This window comes from Ochlerotatus camptorhynchus, unplaced genomic scaffold, assembly GCF_037179485.1.
Source record: "Ochlerotatus camptorhynchus isolate MF236.1 unplaced genomic scaffold, CSIRO-AGI_Acam_v1.1 ptg000123l, whole genome shotgun sequence".
NCBI classification, from domain to species: domain Eukaryota; kingdom Metazoa; phylum Arthropoda; class Insecta; order Diptera; family Culicidae; genus Ochlerotatus; species Ochlerotatus camptorhynchus.
This window is the reverse complement of record NW_027040613.1, coordinates 369024-393088: the sequence shown is the minus strand read 5'-3', so window position 1 is coordinate 393088 and position 24065 is coordinate 369024. Positions and strand designations below refer to the sequence as shown.

The 24065-nt window shown below is 43.5% G+C and overlaps 1 pseudogene; it reads left to right on the top strand.

Annotated features, from left to right (window-relative positions):
• Positions 1-2665, top strand: part of LOC135699885 (uncharacterized) — a 30014-nt pseudogene extending 27349 nt beyond the window's left edge.
• The last annotated feature ends 21400 nt before the right edge of the window (positions 2666-24065 follow it).

Sequence of the window (24065 nt, the reverse complement as noted above, 5' to 3'; positions counted from 1 at the left end):
GAACGTTCAAGGTACAAAAGGCCCCTAATCGCGACGAGAAGCAGAACAAGTCCGCCAAAACCCGTGCCAGGAAGTTGTACCTCAACATGCTGACGAAAGTTGAATGCTGCATCATGGACGACGAAACATATGTGAAGGCCGACTTCAAACAGATCCCCGGCAACCTGTTTTTCACGGCCAAGGATAAGTTCAGCGTTCCGGAGCATGTCCGCACTCAGAAGATGTCCAAATTTGCGAAGAAATTCCTGGTTTGGCAAGCCATCTGCACGTGCGGGAAGCGGAGTGCACCTTTCGTGACCCAGGACACGATGAACGGACAGGTGTACATAAAAGAGTGCCTCCAGAAGCGGCTGCTTCCTCTCCTGAAGACCCACAACGTCCCAACAATCTTCTGGCCGGATTTGGCCTCATGCCACTACTCCAAGGACGTGCTGAAGTGGTATGCGGACAATAAGGTCAATTTCGTGCCGAAAATGTTCAACCCTCCCAACACTCCGGAACTCCGCCCCATCGAGAAGTACTGGGCGATTATGAAGCAGCACCTTCTTAAACGACCTAAGGTAGTGAAGACAGTCGAGGAACTGAAGAAAGTATGGGTTTACATGCAAAAAACGGTTGATTCACAGGTTGTGCAGAATCTTATGGCCGGGGTTAAGGCCAAGGTGCGGGCATTTGCGTGTGGACTGTAAATAAAATACGAGTAAAATGGTAAAATGAAGTTTAATAGTTATTTCTCAATCGCTGAAAATTTGATGGCAATCGGATGAAAACTCGAATTTTGCGAATCAATTTTGTGTGTGGCAATATCATCGTGGACACCCTTTATAGCACCTGCGATCCTCTACGCAGCTCCGGTGTGGGAATCATGTGCACAAACTCACAGGAACAAAATCCAGGTTGCTCAGAACAGAGTGCTTAGGATGATCCTCGATCGTCCTTTCGAAACAAGAATAACGGACCTCCACCAAGAGGCGGATATTCCCAGAATAGATTCAAAATTTGATGAAATTAGGAACAAATTTATTCAAAAATGTACGCAATCTGAACATGCTTTGATCAGTAATTTGTACATAGTAACTAGGTTAGGTGTATATAGTAGTTATAGGTTAGTTGTAGTTGTAAATAGTAGTTATAAGTAGTCTCCTTTTTCAATTTAAAGCAAACCAATCCCACCAAGGTGGTCATACTCTAAAACAGGCCTGATAGGACTAGAAACTGTACTTAATAATTAAAAACTTCAAATGCGCCAAAGTTGAAAAGACGCATCTGTGTCACTTGTTAATTCATACATGTAAACCCCATTAATACAAGAAATAAAGATCATTTAAAGTAAAAAAAGACACAATAAACAGTTATGTACTCAAGTTATTAACGAAAGAGAAAGTCGACGAAGATAATCGGTCAATGTTACTTAGGACCTAATGCAATGTCCTAATGTCAGCTTGAATATTACCTGAAATTTGTTCAATGTAGTGCTGTAACAGGTTGTATTGGCAATCAAAAGCAACAGCAAACGCACCGAGAAATGTTAATCCAAGCGAGTAATTAACAAACGAGAGAATCGATCATCGCTGATACGCCCTTATGCATACTCACTGTCGAATTTGTAATCTGTGATAGATATGGAAGTCGCTTTTTCCCACCACAGAAACGCCCCGTGTTCTTATGCCAAATGATGGATGTTGTGCGTCCACAAAACGCAAACGAAATCTTTAAAAAACAGCTATATTTGGTAATTTGTGTGCATTTGTTTTTTTTGTGTGCATTTATTTTTAGCGTTCGAAAGTCCTACCTTTATATCTGATTGTACATTAGGAATCAAATGTAATAGAATATGTATTCGCATTTTTATGAGGTCCTTAATTTAACCAAGTTTTACTAATACCCCGGACAGACTACGGCTTATATCATGTAATATGGGCTGTCTTGCAATGAGCACTCATACATGGGATTTCCAGTAAAAACTAGATATATGAGTGCTCATTGCAAGACAGCCTATATTACATAATATAAGCCATAGTCTGTCAGGGGTATAAGAAGGAAATCCAAAATATGTACATAGGACTGAAATCATAGGTTACTTCTACTGGATTTTAAATCAATATCAAAAAAAAAATCACGAGAATTTCACTACACAGCTTAACGTAGGCTACGTCAACCATGCGGTCGTGTCTTGTACACAACCTCACCAATTTTTTTTATCTAGATAAAAATACGATGGTTTTGACAGATTTGAATCTGTCGTTATATATTTTCGAGCAAAATTAAGTTTAAGTTGCATGTCGGTTTGTCGGTGATTATTATGCGTTCGATCTGTTATAAAAGCGCCTTCCTATTTTAGTTCTGAAGCGTAATGAAACAAAACAATATTTTCACTAGGTATTTATCATGGCTTTTGTTTTTTCTTTCCGCTAGGCTGCATCATATGCACAAAGAGTGCATCGATTTCGCTTGCGCCATGCATGCACAAACCCTATTGTGGGGTTTGTGCATGGAAAGCAGTAGCCAACAATAACAATTGCACAATATGCGAATCGCCGTGGAGTGGGCTGATAAAGGATGCTGAGGTAAGTAACAGACCTAAGTAGGGTTTTCTATTGTTTAATCTAAAAGGGTTATCCGCAATTGGTAAACATAGACTTTAATGCAGATTACTAAGGGGAAAGTTCCAAGTTTGATAATTATAATGATAGACAATTGTAGAAATAGGGATTTCTTTTCTTTGTTTAGTGTGAAAGAGGAAACATTTCAAAACCAACTGCTGTCAAAACATTCCAGATCCGACCGCTAGAAGCACTGCAGTAAAATAAACAGTGCGTCCAGATATTAAATGACTCGAGCTTAACTTCATCGGTCTTTTATGAATTTGTATAAAAATACAACATGTTTATAAATAATGTATCCAGGGTGCCAGAACCTTTCAAAACTCTAGTCATTGTCTTCAAGTTTTATGTTTTTCTAGTTGTATTAAAATTAAGTTAGTTTTTTTCATTCGTGGATCTTTTTAATATCCCTAGAAACACGTCACAATTTTTTTTTTTAATTTTCCCACGTATTTTCTTAGGAACAAGTTTCAAGTTATCTCATTCAAATTATTGATAAAGATGTCGGAAATCATGCTCAATAACATTAGGAAGAAAACTAAAATTAATAATTAACAAGGGTGGAAAAGTGATAAATTAATTTTTTTACGAATTGTTTAAGGAATCTAAAGATTGCAAGAAATTAATGATTCATTAATTAATGAAACCTCGCACTTCAGTTTATTCCGAGGGGGGGACAGTGTAGAACAGGAAATAAGCACACATTTAAAATTTCTGATTGTAAAGGGGATATAAAAAATATTAAGAAATCCACAATAATAATGTTAGGAACCTAGAACTGAACAAAACGAGGAAGCTTCTTACCAAGAAATGCTTCAATAATTGGTTGGGAATGACTATTTAAAAAAGTTATCAACTAGATTTCTTCAATCGAAACTTTTTCTGCCTCCAGCTCTTCGATGATAATTGAGTTATAGGAAGCTGAACACATTTTGACGACGTTTACAGGCACGCGATCAAAATGGCGAATTAGGGCTTCGATTTCTAGATGCTCTACTATGAACAAAAAAGTATATTTGAAAGCAACATAACTAAGTTAATGTTGTCTTTGAAATGAAGCATGCCTTTTGTTAATTTAACATTTTTTTTAATGTTGTAATGTTGTAATAAATATTGGTATTTCAAAAAAGTTAAAGGTGTTTTAAGAAAACCACCAAAAATTCTCGGCGTTTGCAGCTTCTTAAATTAAGCATTCACATTCATAGATAACATGTAACATTTTACAGATATAGTTTTTCTTGCTTCCACTCCTGAGCATCAATCACGCACATCTTTCGCCACTCTCTGCTTACCATCCGCTCGGCAAGACCTCCACATACCGACCGCTCCATCAAGACCTCCACTAGCCAACCGCCCGGCAAGACCTCCACATACCGACCGCTCCATCAAGACCTCCACATACCGACCGCTCCATCAAGACCTCCACATACCGACCGCTCCATCAAGACCTCCACTAGTCAACCGCCCGGCAAGACCTACACATGCCAACCACTCCATCAAGACCTCCGCATTCGACCGCATCGCAAGACCTCCGCCTGCCAACCACCCGGGAAGACCTCTGCTTGCCATCCGCCTGGCAAGACTTCCGCATGCCGACTGCTCTGCTGGGTCTGCCCATGGATTTTCTCTTCAAAAAAACCTAAACCTACTTAAAATGTTTTTTTTTTTTCAGATAGCGCCGAACTTGCCATTGTTATTCGCTCCGCAAGACCTCCGCTTGCCAACCACCCGGCAAGACCTCCGCCTGCCAACCACCCGGCAAGACCTCTGCTTGCCATCCGCCTGGCAAGACTTCCGCATGCCGACTGCTCTGCTGGGTCTGCCCATGGATTTTCTCTTCAAAAAACCTAAACCTACTTAAAATGTTTTTTTTTTTTCAGATAGCGCCGAACTTGCCATGCAAGACTTCCGATCGTCATTCGCTCCGCAAGACCTCGCATGCTGACCGCTCCGCAAGACCTCCGCTTGCCAACCACTGCTTGCCATCCGACCGGCAAGACTCCCGCATGCCGACTGCTCTGCTGGGTCTGCCCATGGATTTTCTCTTCAAAAAACCTAAACCTACTTAAAATGTTTTTTTTTTTCAGATAGCGCCGAACTTGCCATTGTTATTCGCTCCGCAAGACCTCCGCTTGCCAACCACCCGGCAAGACCTCCGCCTGCCAACCACCCGGCAAGACCTCTGCTTGCCATCCGCCTGGCAAGACTTCCGCATGCCGACTGCTCTGCTGGGTCTGCCCATGGATTTTCTCTTCAAAAAACCTAAACCTACTTAAAATGTTTTTTTTTCAGATAGCGCCGAACTTGCCATGCAAGACTTCCGATCGTCATTCGCTCCGCAAGACCTCGCATGCTGACCGCTCCGCAAGACCTCCGCTTGCCAACCACTGCTTGCCATCCGACCGGCAAGACTTCCGCATGCCGACTGCTCTGCTGGGTCTGCCCATGGATTTTCTCTTCCAAAAAACCTAAACCTACTTAAAATGTTTTTTTTTTCAGATAGCGCCGAACTTGCCATTGTTATTCGCTCCGCAAGACCTCCGCTTGCCAACCACCCGGCAAAACCTCCGCCTGCCAACCACCCGGCAAGACCTCTGCTTGCCATCCGCCTGGCAAGACTTCCGCATGCCGACTGCTCTGCTGGGTCTGCCCATGGATTTTCTCTTCAAAAAACCTAAACCTACTTAAAATGTTTTTTTTTTTCAGATAGCGCCGAACTTGCCATGCAAGACTTCCGATCGTCATTCGCTCCGCAAGACCTCGCATGCTGACCGCTCCGCAAGACCTCCGCTTGCCAACCACTGCTTGCCATCCGACCGGCAAGACTTCCGCATGCCGACTGCTCTGCTGGGTCTGCCCATGGATTTTCTCTTCAAAAAACCTAAACCTACTTAAAATGTTTTTTTTTTTTCAGATAGCGCCGAACTTGCCATTGTTATTCGCTCCGCAAGACCTCCGCTTGCCAACCACCTGGCAAGACCTCCGCCTGCCAACCACCCGGCAAGACCTCTGCTTGCCATCCGCCTGGCAAGACTTCCGCATGCCGACTGCTCTGCTGGGTCTGCCCATGGATTTTCTCTTCAAAAAACCTAAACCTACTTAAAATGTTTTTTTTTTAGATAGCGCCGAACTTGCCATTGTTATTCGCTCCGCAAGAACTCCGCTTGCCAACCACCCGGCAAGACCTCCGCCTGCCAACCACCCGGCAAGACCTCTGCTTGCCATCCGCCTGGCAAGACTTCCGCATGCCGACTGCTCTGCTGGGTCTGCCCATGGATTTTCTCTTCAAAAAACCTAAACCTACTTAAAATGTTTTTTTTTTTTCAGATAGCGCCGAACTTGCCATGCAAGACTTCCGATCGTCATTCGCTCCGCAAGACCTCGCATGCTGACCGCTCCGCAAGACCTCCGCTTGCCAACCACTGCTTGCCATCCGACCGGCAAGACTTCCGCATGCCGACTGCTCTGCTGGGTCTGCCCATGGATTTTCTCTTCCAAAAGCCTAAACCTACTTAAAATGTTTTTTTTTTCAGATAGCGCCGAACTTGCCATTGTTATTCGCTCCGCAAGACCTCCGCTTGCCAACCACCCGGCAAGACCTCCGCCTGCCAACCACCCGGCAAGACCTCTGCTTGCCATCCGCCTGGCAAGACTTCCGCATGCCGACTGCTCTGCTGGGTCTGCCCATGGATTTTCTCTTCAAAAAACCTAAACCTACTTAAAATGTTTTTTTTTTTCAGATAGCGCCGAACTTGCCATGCAAGACTTCCGATCGTCATTCGCTCCGCAAGACCTCGCATGCTGACCGCTCCGCAAGACCTTCGCTTGCCAACCACTGCTTGCCATCCGACCGGCAAAACTTCCGCATGCCGACTGCTCTGCTGGGTCTGCCCATGGATTTTCTCTTCAAAAAACCTAAACCTACTTAAAATGTTTTTTTTTTTCAGATAGCGCCGAACTTGCCATTGTTATTCGCTCCGCAAGACCTCCGCTTGCCAACCACCCGGCAAGACCTCCGCCTGCCAACCACCCGGGAAGACCTCTGCTTGCCATCCGCCTGGCAAGACTTCCGCATGCCGACTGCTCTGCTGGGTCTGCCCATGGATTTTCTCTTCAAAAAACCTAAACCTACTTAAAATGTTTTTTTTTTCAGATAGCGCCGAACTTGCCATTGTTATTCGCTCCGCAAGACCTCCGCTTGCCAACCACCCGGCAAGACCTCCGCCTGCCAACCACCCGGCAAGACCTCTGCTTGCCATCCGCCTGGCAAGACTTCCGCATGCCGACTGCTCTGCTGGGTCTGCCCATGGATTTTCTCTTCAAAAAACCTAAACCTACTTAAAATGTTTTTTTTTTTCAGATAGCGCCGAACTTGCCATTGTTATTCGCTCCGCAAGACCTCCGCTTGCCAACCACCTGGCAAGACCTCCGCCTGCCAACCACCCGGGAAGACCTCTGCTTGCCATCCGCCTGGCAAGACTTCCGCATGCCGACTGCTCTGCTGGGTCTGCCCATGGATTTTCTCTTCAAAAAACCTAAACCTACTTAAAATGTTTTTTTTTTTCAGATAGCGCCGAACTTGCCATTGTTATTCGCTCCGCAAGACCTCCGCTTGCCAACCACCTGGCAAGACCTCCGCCTGCCAACCACCCGGGAAGACCTCTGCTTGCCATCCGCCTGGCAAGACTTCCGCATGCCGACTGCTCTGCTGGGTCTGCCCATGGATTTTCTCTTCAAAAAACCTAAACCTACTTAAAATGTTTTTTTTTTTCAGATAGCGCCGAACTTGCCATGCAAGACTTCCGATCGTCATTCGCTCCGCAAGACCTCGCATGCTGACCGCTCCGCAAGACCTCCGCTTGCCAACCACTGCTTGCCATCCGACCGGCAAGACTTCCGCATGCCGACTGCTCTGCTGGGTCTGCCCATGGATTTTCTCTTCAAAAAAACCTAAACCTACTTAAAATGTTTTTTTTTTCAGATAGCGCCGAACTTGCCATTGTTATTCGCTCCGCAAGACCTCCGCTTGCCAACCACCCGGCAAGACCTCCGCCTGCCAACCACCCGGGAAGACCTCTGCTTGCCATCCGCCTGGCAAGACTTCCGCATGCCGACTGCTCTGCTGGGTCTGCCCATGGATTTTCTCTTCAAAAAAACCTAAACCTACTTAAAATGTTTTTTTTTTCAGATAGCGCCGAACTTGCCATTGTTATTCGCTCCGCAAGACCTCCGCTTGCCAACCACCCGGCAAGACCTCCGCCTGCCAACCACCCGGGAAGACCTCTGCTTGCCATCCGCCTGGCAAGACTTCCGCATGCCGACTGCTCTGCTGGGTCTGCCTATGGATTTTCTCTTCAAAAAACCTAAACCTACTTAAAATGTTTTTTTTTTTCAGATAGCGCCGAACTTGCCATTGTTATTCGCTCCGCAAGACCTCCGCTTGCCAACCGCCCGGCAAGACCTCCGCTTGCCAACCACCCGGCAAGACCTCCGCCTGCCAACCACCCGGGAAGACCTCTGCTTGCCATCCGCCTGGCAAGACTTCCGCATGCCGACTGCTCTGCTGGGTCTGCCCATGGATTTTCTCTTCAAAAAAACCTAAACCTACTTAAAATGTTTTTTTTTTCAGATAGTGCCGAACTTGCCATTGTTATTCGCTCCGCAAAACCTCCGCTTGCCAACCACCCGGCAAGACCTCCGCCTGCCAACCACCCGGCAAGACCTCTGCTTGCCATCCACCTGGCAAGACTTCCGCATGCCGACTGCTCTGCTGGGTCTGCCCATGGATTTTCTCTTCAAAAAACCTAAACCTACTTAAAATGTTTTTTTTTTTCAGATAGCGCCGAACTTGCCATGCAAGACTTCCGATCGTCATTCGCTCCGCAAGACCTCGCATGCTGACCGCTCCGCAAGACCTCCGCTTGCCAACCTATGCTTGCCATCCGACCGGCAAGACTTCCGCATGCCGACTGCTCTGCTAGGTCTGCCCATGGATTTTCTTTTCAAAAAAACCTAAACCTACTTAAAATGTTTTTTTTTCAGATCTGGCAGACTTCCCATTGTTATTCGCTCCGCAAGACCTCCGCTTGCCAACCACCCGGGAAGACCTCTGCTTGCCAACCACCCGGCAAGACCTCCGCCTGCCAACCACCCGGGAAGACCTCTGCTTACAATCCGCCTGGCAAGACTTCCGCATGCCGACTGCTCTGCTCTGAACATGCATTAATAAGCAATTTTTATATAGTAGTTGTAGATTAGTTGTAGTTGTAAATAGTAGTTTTAAGTAGTAGTTTTCCAATTTCAAACAAACCAATCCCACCAAGGTGGTCTTTCTCTGAACAGGACTGATAGGACTAGGAAATCAAAATAATAATTAAAAAATTCAAATTAAAGTTGAAAAGACGCATCTGTGTCACTTGAAGAATCAAATATGTAAACAACACAAATTCAAGAAATAAAAATCATTTAAGTAAGAAGAAGTGTTTTACACTATTACTGTACACTGTACATCACACATGACATGACATGCTCTAACTTGGTTTTTGGCTCTTTTGACTGGTGAAAAATTAAAGGGTAGGCCAGCAAAATAATTTTCTCAAGGGTGACCTTCAGAAACTTACCCGTAATAGGTCTAAATTCTCCATGATTGGTGATTTTAATGCAAAACATCGCTCTTGGAATAATGCTCAAAGCAATTCCAATTGTAATATTCTGTTTGATGATTGTTCTGCTGGGTATTACACTATTTAATATCCAAACAGCCCAACATGTTTTTCTTCAGCAAGAAATCCCTAGAACTATTGATTTGGTCTTAACTGATTCATGTCAACTTTGTAGCCAATTGGTTACCCATGCTGACTTCGGTTCTGATCACCTTCCAGTAACATTTGAAATATCCCAAGAAATAATTTCTTATCCCAACAGCTCTACTTTCAATAACCATATATATGATTGGGAGCAATATCGAACATTTATGGAATATAACTTCGATCGTACTATTCCTTTGCAAACCAAAGTTATGTTAATTATGCTATTGAATCTCTAACGACTGATAGTAGAAGCAAGAGGTGCTGCTTCAGTCCGTAGGAGGCAATATCAAAGAACACGCCCTGCCATGAAAGTTATATGGCGGGATTTACAAAATAAAAACAAATTAAAAAACGATTCCCTGCCCGAGCACGTCCATTTTGAAAATAATGTGTAGACCCGAACTGCAACCCCTTTTCCTCTTACAAAAAAAAAAAACCTCAAAAGCGTATCCCACCGCTTGAAAAAGGTGGTAAAATTTTATTCACAAATGCGAAAAAAAAGCTCAGAAACTTGCAAAGCAGTTTGAGAGTGCCCATATATACACACCAAATTTAAATCGTTGGACATCAGTAAACTTTACAGCAAAATAAAGTTGCTGAAATTTCAGATCAGCAAACTTTACAGCAAAATAAAGTTGCTGAAATTTTCAGCAATTAGAATTTCTGTCAAAATGAAAACATTTTACTGAACGTTCAGTAAATCTGTTATGTTTTGCTGAATGTGCAGCAAATGTTTTTTAGACAACTTTATGCTGGTTTTCCAGCAATATTTCTGTTTTCTCCTTACGATAGATTATCAGTTTGTTTTCGTTTTGTCAAATTGTATAAATGAATGCAATACCTACACTGTATTTAATGCATGATTCATTTACTGAATAATTTATTTAATATCGAAATCGAGGCTAACAGTTGATCTATTAACATCTTTTCACCATGCGATCTTGCGACTCATTTGAGCGATTAAGGAAGAACATCTTGCGATGAGTGTTTGCTAAAATTAGATGGAAAAGATTGCTTAATTGGAAAAAATATAAATATGACTCACTTATGTTATGATTTCTGGTCGATTTGGCTAGTATACGTAAAAAGAGTACTTCTATTAAAAAACAATAAACGCGGGAATGTGAATCTCAAATATAGATGCCTGTTTTGACAGATCAACATGGTAGCTGAGCATCCAGCAACATTTTCTGGGTTGCTGTATTATTCAGTATGAACTGCTTTTGCTGGAATCAGTTCAGCAATCCATATTGCTGAAACTTGATTCATATTTCATAATTTTCACTTCGGATCCCCCTGAGTTGCCTCAGTGTTTGCTGATAAATAACACAGATTTCTCCTAACGCTTCCAAAACTCGACTTTTAATATTCCCACATAAGCCCAGAGCTTCTTTTTTGAAACCTAGTAGTAGTCACTGTGAACGGGGTTTCAATTTACTGGTCAAAAAATATTATAGTTCCAGTTGAAAATCGAAAAACCCCACACGCGACAATCGATTTTACTCTCGTTCTGTACGTTAAACATAACGTCGGACATAGTGCGCTGTATTCACACAATGATGCGCTATACAGCGCACTATGTCCGACGTTATGTTTAACGTTCAGAAAGAGAGTAAAATCGAATGTCGCGTGTGGGGCTTTCCGATGTCCAACTTGACCGACAATATATAAAATGTTTGTATCCTCTTATAAATTAAATCCAACCACTGTTGCACTACCAGGAAAAAAGCACTTCAAATGATTCAGATCAAAGTTCTGAAGATGCCTCCCTGGTACAGTACTACCGAGGTATATAGCATTTCGAATGTTGTGACTTTAGAACAAATGTCCAACAAAATAATTAATTATTTCAGGCAGAAATCGTTAATTCCATTTACATTTAGATAACATTTAGTTTTAAGTTTTAAGATGGCAATGTTTATACTGACATGCAGAACATGACAACCTTTTTAAAATACTGAATTGCTATGGCAGAAACAATGTAAACACACTTAGATATATATCATAATAATGAAGGCTGGTAAGTTCCTGAAGGCTGGAGGACTTAGATAAAAATGAAATTTCATTTGACACATGATCTTCAATAACTTTTTTGCAAGGCGTCTGCTTATTAGTTGACTTTTACATTTTATGAATGATCAGTAATAGAAATTTGCCAAAAGGCATAAGGGGATTTCTATCCGTGTAATATTCCCTTCTTCATATACGGTAATGACCCTGAAAAACCCATATTCTTGTTTTCGTTCGAACCGTATTTTCCATACAAAAAAAAATTTTTTTTGTATAAAAAATACGTTTCGAACGAAAACAAGAATATGGGTGTACTGGAAAAGCGCATAGAACAAATTTTCAAAAAAGGGACTGGTTACCGCGACTGGTGCCGTTAAAGTGGAGGAAGCAAATCATCTCCTGCCACAGCTTTGCCACTTTTGATTGAAATGTTTATAAATTAAATTGAATTTTGGAAATAGTTATGTCGGCGGTTATGTCAAATTAAACCTCAATTATCATGAGATGTTCCAAAAGCATATGAGGTAATTCTGTTTAGATTTCAGCACATTTGAAGCATAGAAATATATATATCGGGGTAATTTTGAAAATAGTAATGGTAATATAATTTATACCGATGCCCGATCGAACCATCTATTAATTTTTCATGTGAATCCTTCGCAGCATCCAAAAACTACAGGGGAAACTTATTGCTCAGCTTCAGCCTCGACACGAGGACCGTATCCTGCTGATCACGAGCCGAATGCTGCTCAGAAACGTACAGTGCGTCAAAGCTACAGAATCTAGATTCAATTAAATTGCTCGTAAGCATTTCAAAGAATCCCATCTCCAGGAATATCGAAAGGAACTCGGAATGAACATAAGAAACACTTAACGCATCGAAATTGTACGGCTTGAACTTGAGATCCTTTCAGATGCCGCACGCCAACATTTCCATGGTCTAATCCGTTTCCGGCCATAATCTTCCGTTTCTTGTTGTTTATCATAATTCAACCATTGGACATGGCCTTGCTAAATCCAACCTTTGCGTTCGGAGAAGTCTTCATCAGCTCCTCCTGTGGAATGGCATTGAACAGTTAGTTCCTGCATGATTTCCAGCGACACTATATGCAATTATGGAATTATAAACCGAAAATAAACACTTTGATTCGCCGGTTCCTCAGACGTGAATAACAACGCACAAACCGCGATCCAGAATGAACAGCTATCAAAACTGCAACGTTCGGGTTTGTGTTGTATACAATACGATGCCGTATAAGGAAAGCAACATTAGCTGTCATTTGCTTTAGAAGTAAGATTTCACTAACACAGTCAAGCTCATGTGTAAAGCGTAATGTGACATAAAAACGATCAGTTCGACGAGTTTCGATTCGTCCACTTTACACATGTGCTTGATTAGTGTTAGTGAACACTCAAAAATATTACAAAACGAATATAGATTAAATTTTATGCATTTTGTGGTTTTTCAAAATGTATACATTGATTCGATTAAAATTTTCGTCAAAATTATACCACAGACAAACAGACATAACTCTTAGAAGAAAATTCTTCAAAAAATATCTTCAAGCGTATTTTGCCTGCGCACTAGCACCATCTATCATCCACATTCCCAAGCAATTTTTTGCAACTGGAGCATCCCTCGTGCATGTAATTTTATCACTAGTTGCTTTTCCCTTGCGTTCTGTCAACACGTCAGCTGCGTTGAATAAAAACAAAACAGATGGAAGTCAGTGATGTCGGTTCTATGAATTTTTCAGAAGATCTATAGAATTGATTGAATTCTGCAGAAATCCGGATCCGTAGGAAATTCTCAGAAGCTAAGACTTTTTTTAGGGATTTGTTTTGTTTGCTTAGTGTGCTTTTTCTTTTGCTGGAACAAAGTTTTTAAACGAGGTAATGCATCAATTATTAGTGCCCTTTCTATCACCGCTCATCACTTGTACACAGAAGAAAAAGAATAATATGTATCAATCAATGATATTCATGGTGAAGTATTGAACATCAATAACTGATAAAAGTTGATAGAATATTACAGTCATCAACATGATTTGTTCTCGAATGCTGTGTACATCGTACAACGTAATGAATGACTAATGTGCAGCAGTTTTGATGTAATATTCAACAATTTTTTTCTGTATTCGTCAGATGTGGTATGTGAGACACACACTGGATACCAGTGGGATGCCTTGACCACTTATCATTTTCAAGAGCTTAAATCTACTAACTAGACGTGAAAAAGAACTGGCATCACTGATAAGTTCGAAATGTGGTGGCTTGTTCAATGCTTCAATGGCGCTACCATGACAAATGCAATCACATTCCCAACTTAAACCTTATTTGCGATGAATATGATTGGGAGTGTTATGTTGTTATGTCGCCAAAAGTGCAGGAACTCAGCGATGAGTAAAATTTGTCTCATGGTTTCCTGTGGAAAACCTAAAAAATCTGCCGGAAAATGAGGAAATTGACGATAATTTTATTCAGTCTCGGAATAGTACCAATAGACTGAGTGAATCCTATCTTTATTTTTCTCAAAGTCGGGAATCTATGGAAAATCCTATTATCCGCCGGGACAAAGCTCTTCATCAGCACGAAGGGAATCCAGATGTTCTTTTTCTGTCATTTTAGTAAACACTGAGCGAATTCCACTCCGTTATTCGGACTTAGTATAATCACAGACAAACAGACATAACACTCCCAATCATATTCATCGCAAATAATGTTTTAGTTGGGAATGTGCTTGCATTTGTCATGGTAGCGCCACTGAAGCATTGAGCAAGCCACCACATTTCGAACTTATCAGTGATGCCAGTTCTTTTTCACGTCTAGTTAGTAGATTTAAGCTCTTGAAAATGATAAGTGGTCAAGGCATCCCACTGGTATCCAGTGTGTGTCTCACATACCACATCTGACGAATACAGAAAAGAAATGGTTGAATATTACATCAAAACTGCTGCACATTAGTCATTCATTACGTTGTACGATGTACACAGCATTCGAGAACAAATCATGTTGATGACTGTAATATCAGGCATTACATTTGATAACGGCACAAAAGCATTTGTAAACAAACATTCTAAGGCCCTTTACACGCGAACCAAAGTACGCTCACGCAAACCAATACCACTTTCGGAAAGGTGATAGTTGCCCCTATCCGATGATGATGTTGGTTTGCGTGGGCGTACTTTGGTTCGCGTGTAAAGGGCCTTAGAAAGTTTGTTTACAAATGCTCTTGTGCCGTTATCAAATGTTATGCCTGATATTCTATCAACTTTTATCAGTTATTGATGTTCAATACTTCATCATGAATATCATTGATTGATACATATTATTTTTTTTCTTCTGTGTACAAGTGATGAGCGGTGGTAGAAAGGGCACTAATAAGTGATGCATTACCTCGTTTAAAAACTTTGTTCCACCAAAAGAAAAAGCACACTAAGCAAACAAAACAAATTCCTAAAAAAAAGTCTTAGCTTCTGAGAATTTTTCCTACGGATCCGTATTTCTGCAGAATTCTATAGATCTTCTGAATGGTGATTGAGATAGATGCAGTCCGCTTTGTTTCCTGATTGTTTCTAGCCTCAGTAGAGGGTGGTGTAGATGTAAAGTGCATGTTGATTGTAATGGGAATTCTTTTCCGGTTGATCAGGTAAGACGGACTGGGTTGTGGAGGTCTAGTCTTCCATTGGAGTTGAGTTGTCCTCGGTGGACATCACCTCGTCTTCCGAGGAGATAAGCTCGTTGTCGACAACCTTTTCTACAGATGGCGAAGGGTCGAGTTCAATTTCAGTATCAGAGATGTATGCCAGTGTTTTTGACCGTTTTGAGTCTACTTCGTCGCTTGTCTGTTTATTTTGCTTCTTCTTCGTTCCAGAGGGTTTTTCGTGTGGTGTATGTTGGGATTTTTGTTGTTGTTGCTCCTGTTTGGTGTTCTCTTTTGGGACAGATGGTGTCGGGAGTTTTGAGTGCGAACTGGTATTTGTGATGAGCTTTTTATACTGCTGATTAACAAGGCGAAGATTGGCAACCTCCTTATCTTTTTGGGATACGGTGGTCTCGAGAGACTTGACTCTGGCTACTAAGTCTTCGATAGTCCCGTGTTTCTGTATGATGTTCAACCGATTTTCCGATTTCAGGGCTGATTCTAGGGCTTGAATACGTTCGTCTTTACGTCGTTCTTCGGTTTGCAAGTTCACGATCATCTGGCGGAGTTCATCAATATCCGTTTTGCTAGTGGTTGAAGAACTTTGGTTCTTTGCCTCCAATTCTGCAATCTTGCGATCCTTTTCCTCCATTTGGCTGAGGAGAAGGTCAAATTTAGCTGAGAGGTCAGCGAAATCGGAATCTACTCCTATTGGTGACTCCAGCAAAGGATTTCTCTCCGGTGGCCACCTCGAAAATCCTTTTGGCCGCTGGGTATGGGATTCCTTTGTCAACACGGATACGTTGTATTGCGTCTTCCGTCTTATACACCGGGCAGTTCCGACTAGCTATGGAATGATCATTCGTGTTACACCTGGGACAGAACGAGATGGCAGAACAGCTTTCTCCCTGAACAGTAATGTGTTTTTTTGCGCATTGGCCACATGTCTTATCTGCTTGCTGACATCGTTTGCTTGTGTGCCCAAAAGCGAAGCATTGGAAACAGAGCATCGGTCCTGGGTAATAGGGCCGGGTTCTGCACCTTAGATACCCAACGTCAACGTGTTCTGGAATGCGGGTTCCATCGATTGTCAGAATAACAGTAGCTGTATTCTCTCTTTCGGTCCCGGTTCTTGCTTTCCTAGTAATCCGGCGAATTTGTATGACTTTCTGATCCTTGAGATACGACAGAATGTCGGTATCGGTTACCTTTGCTATGCTTGGGCAATTGATTACGCAACGGGTGGTATTGAGACTGGCATGCTTGGTGATCCTGATCTTGGTTCCATCGGAGAGCTGATCCATGGCGAGGAGGCGTTTCATTTGGTTCTGCGAACGGACTTTGAGTGCGTATGTTTTACCTCTAGATTCAGGGAAAGCCGTTTTTTATCAGCATCATTTTTGTCAAAACTGTTAATACGCGATCGGAAGGCTGGCCCGAAGATTCTGCTTGAAGGTGAATTGTGCAAGAGTTTTTTGAATATCCCATGGAATGTTGTAAAATGTTGAGCTATAATTATGAAATGCAACTGTTTGAAAAACGCTTCGTGGTCAAAGCCATCGTTTATTTGGTGAGTTCGTTCCTGTTTATTTATTCACCTGTTTTGGTACTGTTGAATACGAACTTAACCGTGATTCCACACGGCTACCTCACCTCAGTGAGTAGGACGATCTCACTTACCTCAGTCAGAAACCGTAATCCATACAGTCACTAACCGTCTCGCCAAGGAATATCAATCAGCAGTCGTGTCCCACACGACCACCAATGTACCCACGCACTAGCGACTCACACTCGTAGAGCCACCGGTTGGGATCTCTCGAAGAACGGCAGCGGTCGTATCCCTACGACCACCAACACACTCACACTGAGTCACTGCCGGAGGAAATCCAAACACGCACTGTCGTATCTCACACGACCACCAAACACACCGGAATTATCGGTCGCCTCGTTGACCGACGGAACTTGCAGCACCGACCGACCCGTCAGTCGATGCATACACAGCCGCACAATTTACGGAATGGCCGACTCGTTGGCCGCAAGAGAATCGGAATTATCGGTCGCCTCGTTGACCGACGGAACTTGCAGCACCGACCGGCTCGTCAGTCGATGCATACACAGCCGCACAATTTACGGAATGGCCGACTCGTTGGCCGCAAGAGAATCGGAATTATCGGTCGCCTCGTTGACCGACGGAACTTGCAGCACCGACCGGCTCGTCAGTCGATGCATACACAGCCGCACAATTTACGGAATGGCCGACTCGTTGGCCGCAAGAGAGAATCACCGATCGGCTCGTCAATCGGTAGATTGCAACAATTCGACTGGTCGCCTCGTTGACCAGTCGGAACAGAAAACTCTAATTTAGCTTATTTAGTCCTGAAAGGGACTGTTGTTCGATGTACTGCTCGTCTTAATAAAAGGGTTTCAGCTCCACTTTATTTTAGAGATGTTGACGATACAAAGGTTGATGTAATAATGAATGAAAAATAATATGCCCGCTCTATTTATACCCTCTCCCGTTCGCTCTCTTCCCTGCCATTCGTCGATGGCACCGACCAATTGATGCGTACTACTTCCCTCACATTTCCCCTTGCCCGCATAGCTTTCCCACTCCTTCCACTCCCCTTTCTCATTGATGCCGTGTGTTATTGTTCGTCACGAACATCCTCCCACCGGTTGGAATAGCATTCCAACTACTCGTCATGGTTAAGAATCGGCAGAGGTGCCAGTTTGCTAACTGCGCGTCGAAAAATGCCAGTCGTTGTCTTCACGTCAGCTACCCGGATGCGACCGTCCTTTCCTGGATGAACTTGAACAATTCTTCCCAGCTTCCAGGATTGCACGGGTTGATTGTCTTCCATCAAAAGAACAACGGTGTCGAGTTTCACGTTTGGTTGTTGCTGTGTCCACTTGGCCCTTGATTGAAGCGTAGAAAGGTAGTTTCGAGTCCACTTTTTCCAAAATTGATCTCGAAGGTGGTTGAGATATTGCCATCTCGACAACCGGTTTGTTGGGACGTCATTTAGAGATGGCTTCAAGATTGGCTCCAAAGGTCGCCCAAGCATCAAGTGAGCCGGAGTTATCGGCAGCGGCTCGTTTGGATCTTCTGACAATGCATAGAGGGGTCTGGAATTAAGAATAGCTTCGATGTGAGTTAAAACGGTTGAAAATTCTTCAAATGTCAAGACTGAATTCCCTAAAGCCCTTGTCAAATGTGACTTAACGACCTTAACACCCGCTTCCCACAATCCTCCAAAATTCGGAGACCTTGGAGGAATGAATTCCCACTCAATTTCCCTTTTCAACATAGAATCATTAATCTTCGTTATGGAAACGTCATCACGAAACATGAGAAAAAGTTGATGAAGTTCCTTTGAAGCACCAGCGAAGTTTGTGGCATTATCTGACATAATTTTGCGAATCAAACCACGCCGATTAATAAATCGATCTAGTGCAGCGAGAAATGCCTCTGTAGTCAAATCAGAGACCAACTCAAGATGTATGGCCTTTGTAGTAAGGCACACAAACAATGCGATGTATGCCTTGACATGTTTCGGTTTGTGTTTGCCTTCTTTAACTATCACTGGACCGGCATAATCGACTCCAGTCAGTTCGAAAGCAGTGGCAGCGTTCACGCGGTCCGCTGGAAGATTTCCCATCAATGGTTGTAGTCCTCTTGGTTTGACCTTGAAACACGGAACACAACTCCGCGTCACCTTTCGAATAGCTGAACGAGCATCCGTTATCCAGAACCTTTGACGAACTACTGCGAGCAACCCAGATGGACCGTCGTGGAGCCTTTCTTCATGGTACTGACGAATCAGCATCTCCGTTACTCGATGATTTCGTGGAAGTAATATCTGATGTCTGGCATCGAATGGCAGCTTAGAATTTTGAAGTCGACCTCCGACACGTAAAAAACCTTCTTCATCGATGAATGGCTGAAGAGCTGCCAAGCGTTTTGGCACTTCATTACGTTGTATACACCGAATCTCTTCACGAAGCTCTGTCTGTTGTAAAACACGCACAATGAATCCCATAGCCCCTTGCATGTCCTGCACCGTGATCCTGTGACAAAGACTGCGTTTCTCCTTTGGCGTTCGAACAAGACGGATAAATCTCACAACTTGCGCCAAGACGCGTTGCAACTTGGAAAAGGAACTGAACCGATCTAGCACTGGCTCACTTTCCACTGTTGCCATTGAATTTGATACCATGGTCTCTCTTAACTCTGGAATCAATTCTTCCGGATCATCTGGTGTTGTTTCAACTTGGTAATTCAGCTCACGTAAAAACAGTGGACCATTCCACCACATATCACAACCATTCAAATCCCCTGGAAAACAGCCTCTGGATACAATATCAGCGGGATTCTGCGCAGATCTAACATATTCCCATTGGTAGTCACTCGTAAGCTCGTTTATTTCCAATATTCGATTTCGTACATAGACTTGTAGCTCGTCTACATTTTTCTTCCTCCATGCCAACACAACTTGACTATCCGACCACAGTTTAACATCACGGAACTCCATCTTCAACTCTGGAATCACCTTCGTAACCAATCTTGCCAGCAACAGCGCCCCACATAGTTCAAGTCTTGGAATTGTAGATCCACGAATAGGAGCAACTCTTGACTTGCTACAGAGAAGCCTTACTGAGGTAGTCCCATCCTTTCGAACGCAACGCAGATAAACACAAGCTCCATACGCTGTCAATGACGCATCCGAAAACCCGTGAATTTCCACTAGCTCAACCTCGGCAACTACAACACATCTCGGAATTCGAATCTCGTTCAGCTTCATCAAAGACCCATGGAACACCTTCCATTCAATCAGCAAATCACCTTCCAAGGAATCATCCCACCCCAATGAGCTCACCCACAGTTTCTGCATAATCACTTTGGCTAGTACTATTACTGGTGAAATCAGCCCGAGAGGATCAAATAATTTAGCAATCTGGGACAAAATGTATCTTTTTGTAACCTTAAAGTCTTCTGGTACAGGTTCGAGTTTTTTCGAAAAAAGAAACTGATCACTATTTGGATTCCACAAGAGGCCCAGCGTCTTGATTGTCTCGTTCGCACAACAGTCTTCAATTGGTACTAATTTTTCTCGATGCGCGTCTGGGACACCCTCAAGCACTTCTTCATGATTAGAACACCATTTTCTCATTGGGAACTGACCCTTCAACATCAATTCCTCCACATCTGCTCGCAATTGCTGAGTAGCTGACAAAGTCGATGCACCAGTCAAAATATCGTCCATATAGCAGTCTTCCTGGATCACTATTGCAGCTTCTGGAAAATTGATGCTCTCATCTTTCGCCAACTGGACCATTGATCGAACTGCTTGGAATGGGGCAGCTGAGGTACCGTAGGTGACCGTTGCCAACTCAAATACCTTCAGCCTCTCACCTGGATTGTTGCGCCAATATATCTTCAGGTATCGTCTATGGCTAGGATCCATCCTCACTTGCCTGTACATTTTCGATGCATCGGCCGAAAATACATAAATATGTAAACGAAATCTCAAGACTACGAAGAACACTCCCTTTTGGATTGTTGGGCCGACCATCAAAACTTCGTTCAAGGACAATCCGTTTGCCTTGGCTGTCGCATCGAACACAACACGTAACTTAGTGCTGCTACTTGTAGGTTTCAGCACAGCATGGTGGGGTAGAAAATAGGATTGCAGACCTGATGGATCATCTGTTTCATTCACCTCGTAGCAGTGGCCTAGGGTTCCATACTCATCAATGAAATCTTGATACTGCCTCTTCATTTCGGGATTTTTGGATAGTCGTCTTTCGAGTAGAAAAAATCTCTTCATCGCTAATTGCCTTGAGTCACCTAGCAGATCAATGTTGTCTCGAAATGGCAGCTGAACAACGAATCTTCCGTCTTCCTCTCGACGATATGTACGACAAAAATGGTCTTCCACTTCACGTTCTTCGTTGGTCCAAGAGTTTGTTTCTGGTACCTCCTCTTGATCGAAAAATCTCTGGATACGCTGCTCCAAGCTATCTTCAGAAGTAATGCACATCACAGTAGCTTCTTCGCTTTCATTCCTTTCCAGCACACCAGCAACCACCCATCCGAATTCCGTGTCGTACAATGTTGGAAGATTATTCGCCAGCTTCAACTGAGCCTGTTTCAAAATCGCGAAAAACAGCTCAGCACCGACCAAAATATCCACTTCACAAGGTTTGTTAAAATTCGGATCAGCCAACACAACTCCAGGAGGGAAATTCCAATCGGTCACATCAACAGGAATGCTAGGAATTCTGCCTGTTACCCTGGGCGTTACCAAACAATCGACATTGCTCATGAAATCACTGTAATCGGAGGACATCCGCAATAAAACTCGGTGTTTGATATGAGATTTCACTCCTCCTACCCCGACTACTGGAACATTGGTGGCATACTTCGGAAGTGCCAATGCCTTTACGGCAGCTTCAGATACAAGGTTGACTTGAGATCCGGAATCAAGCAACGCACGAATTTTGTGAACCTTTCCACTCCTCGAAGCTACGTTTACCAAGGCTGTCATTAACAGAACCTGCTTGACTTGCTTATGAATGCTTGAACATGGTGCGGATACAGGGTTCTCTTCAGTGGCAGGAGCATCATTCACAATTACTGGTTGTGTGTCGGACTGAATTGCATTGGAACTGGACGACGGATAATGAAGCATCGTATGATGTTTCTTAGAACACTTCGAACACGATTTGTCAGATGAGCAGATTGCACTTCTGTGTCCCTTACGGAGGCAATTAAAACAAAGATTTGCTTCTCTCACCTTCACAACTCTCTCGTCAACGCTCATGTTCAAAAAAGATGGACACTTGTAATTTAGGTGTTGTCCCGAGCACAAATCACACAAAATATCGGATGGATTCGCTGTAGCTACATGAGCATTCCGCCATGACGGAGTACTCTTCGTAGGGATTGGTTTGGAAGCTCTTTGTATATCAGTCTTGTCTGCTTCACACCTTTCTAGCACTTGACAGCAGTTCTTAAGAAACTTCAATGTTTCCCCAAGGTCTGGCAATTCTCCATGTTCCATAGTCTGCTCCCACTGTTTTCGGGTATCTCCATCGAGGCACATTGTCAGCAACTTCGTCACAATTAAGTTAGCTGTTCCTTCAACGGGATGATCCATATACCGCAATCCTTCCACATGTCTATTGCAGGTATCGAGCAAGTTCCTCAGCTCCTTGAAATTTGATTTAGCGATCGGCTTCATATTTAACAAACCGGTAATATGTGTATCGATAATGACTCGTGGATTTTCGAATCGCTCCTCTAGCAATACCCACGCTCGCTCATAGTTATTGTCGTTAATAACTTGGGCATCCAATATACCGGAAGCTTCTCCCACGAGAGCTTTGTCCAAATAATGGAGTTTTGTTGCATCGGAATCACCACATCTTCCGATAAGGTCGTTGAATAATGCCTTGAATTTTGGCCACTCCTCATACTTCCCACTGAATGTCGGGATTGGTGCTTTTAGTGGCTGTTGTTGAACTATTATCCGTTGAACATCCTTCCTCTCTGGATCATCTCGGAAAAAATCTATTAGCTGATTCAACTTTACCAAAGCATCTGTATGCAAAGCATCGAATTCCTCCATCTTGGTGTCTTGTTCCTCCATCTTTCCAGGTGAACAGATCGACATAACCTCATCGTGCTTCTTCGTATATTCAGCATAGTGGATTTCAAGTTTCCTTTCCAAGGCTTTGAGCTGTGCAAGGCTCGTGGTATCGGTATCCTCGATAGCTTGATCCAGCTTCTTCACAATGGCAGAAACTCTTGCTTTCACTTGACCCCGTTGATGAACAATTTGCTTCAGCTGTTCCATATTCTCTGGGTTTGAATTTACCACTCACTTCACAAATCACTCTTCTCACGCCTTATTCAGTTTTGTTATCACCGATATCAATTGTTCAATATTCACGAGACACTAATACGCGAACGCGACGATATTGCAAATCGACAAAACGAGCCGACCCACGCACCGGTGTGGAAAACGCGAAGCGCACTCAAAAACAATTTCTGATATCAGGAAATAGGATTCACTGTTCTTTTTGGTTTCAATTTATGAAATATTGTTCAATGGTTACTCACGGTTTAGATGACTCTTGACACTCTTGGACAACCGGGGACTGTAAGCCGGTTGGATCTCTCACAGATTGTTATCCGGTTCGAAGGACCAAATGTTGAATACGAACTTAACCGTGATTCCACACGGCTACCTCACCTCAGTGAGTAGGACGATCTCACTTACCTCAGTCAGAAACCGTAATCCATACAGTCACTAACCGTCTCGCCAAGGAATATCAATCAGCAGTCGTGTCCCACACGACCACCAATGTACCCACGCACTAGCGACTCACACTCGTAGAGCCACCGGTTGGGATCTCTCGAAGAACGGCAGCGGTCGTATCCCTACGACCACCAACACACTCACACTGAGTCACTGCCGGAGGAAATCCAAACACGCACTGTCGTGTCTCACACGACCACCAAACACACCGGAATTATCGGTCGCCTCGTTGACCGACGGAACTTGCAGCACCGACCGACCCGTCAGCCGATGCATACACAGCCGCACAATTTACGGAATGGCCGACTCGTTGGCCGCAAGAGAATCGGAATTATCGGTCGCCTCGTTGACCGACGGAACTTGCAGCACCGACCGGCTCGTCAGTCGATGCATACACAGCCGCACAATTTACGGAATGGCCGACTCGTTGGCCGCAAGAGAATCGGAATTATCGGTCGCCTCGTTGACCGACGGAACTTGCAGCACCGACCGGCTCGTCAGTCGATGCATACACAGCCGCACAATTTACGGAATGGCCGACTCGTTGGCCGCAAGAGAGAATCACCGATCGGCTCGTCAATCGGTAGATTGCAACAATTCGACTGGTCGCCTCGTTGACCAGTCGGAACAGAAAACTCTAATTTAGCTTATTTAGTCCTGAAAGGGACTGTTGTTC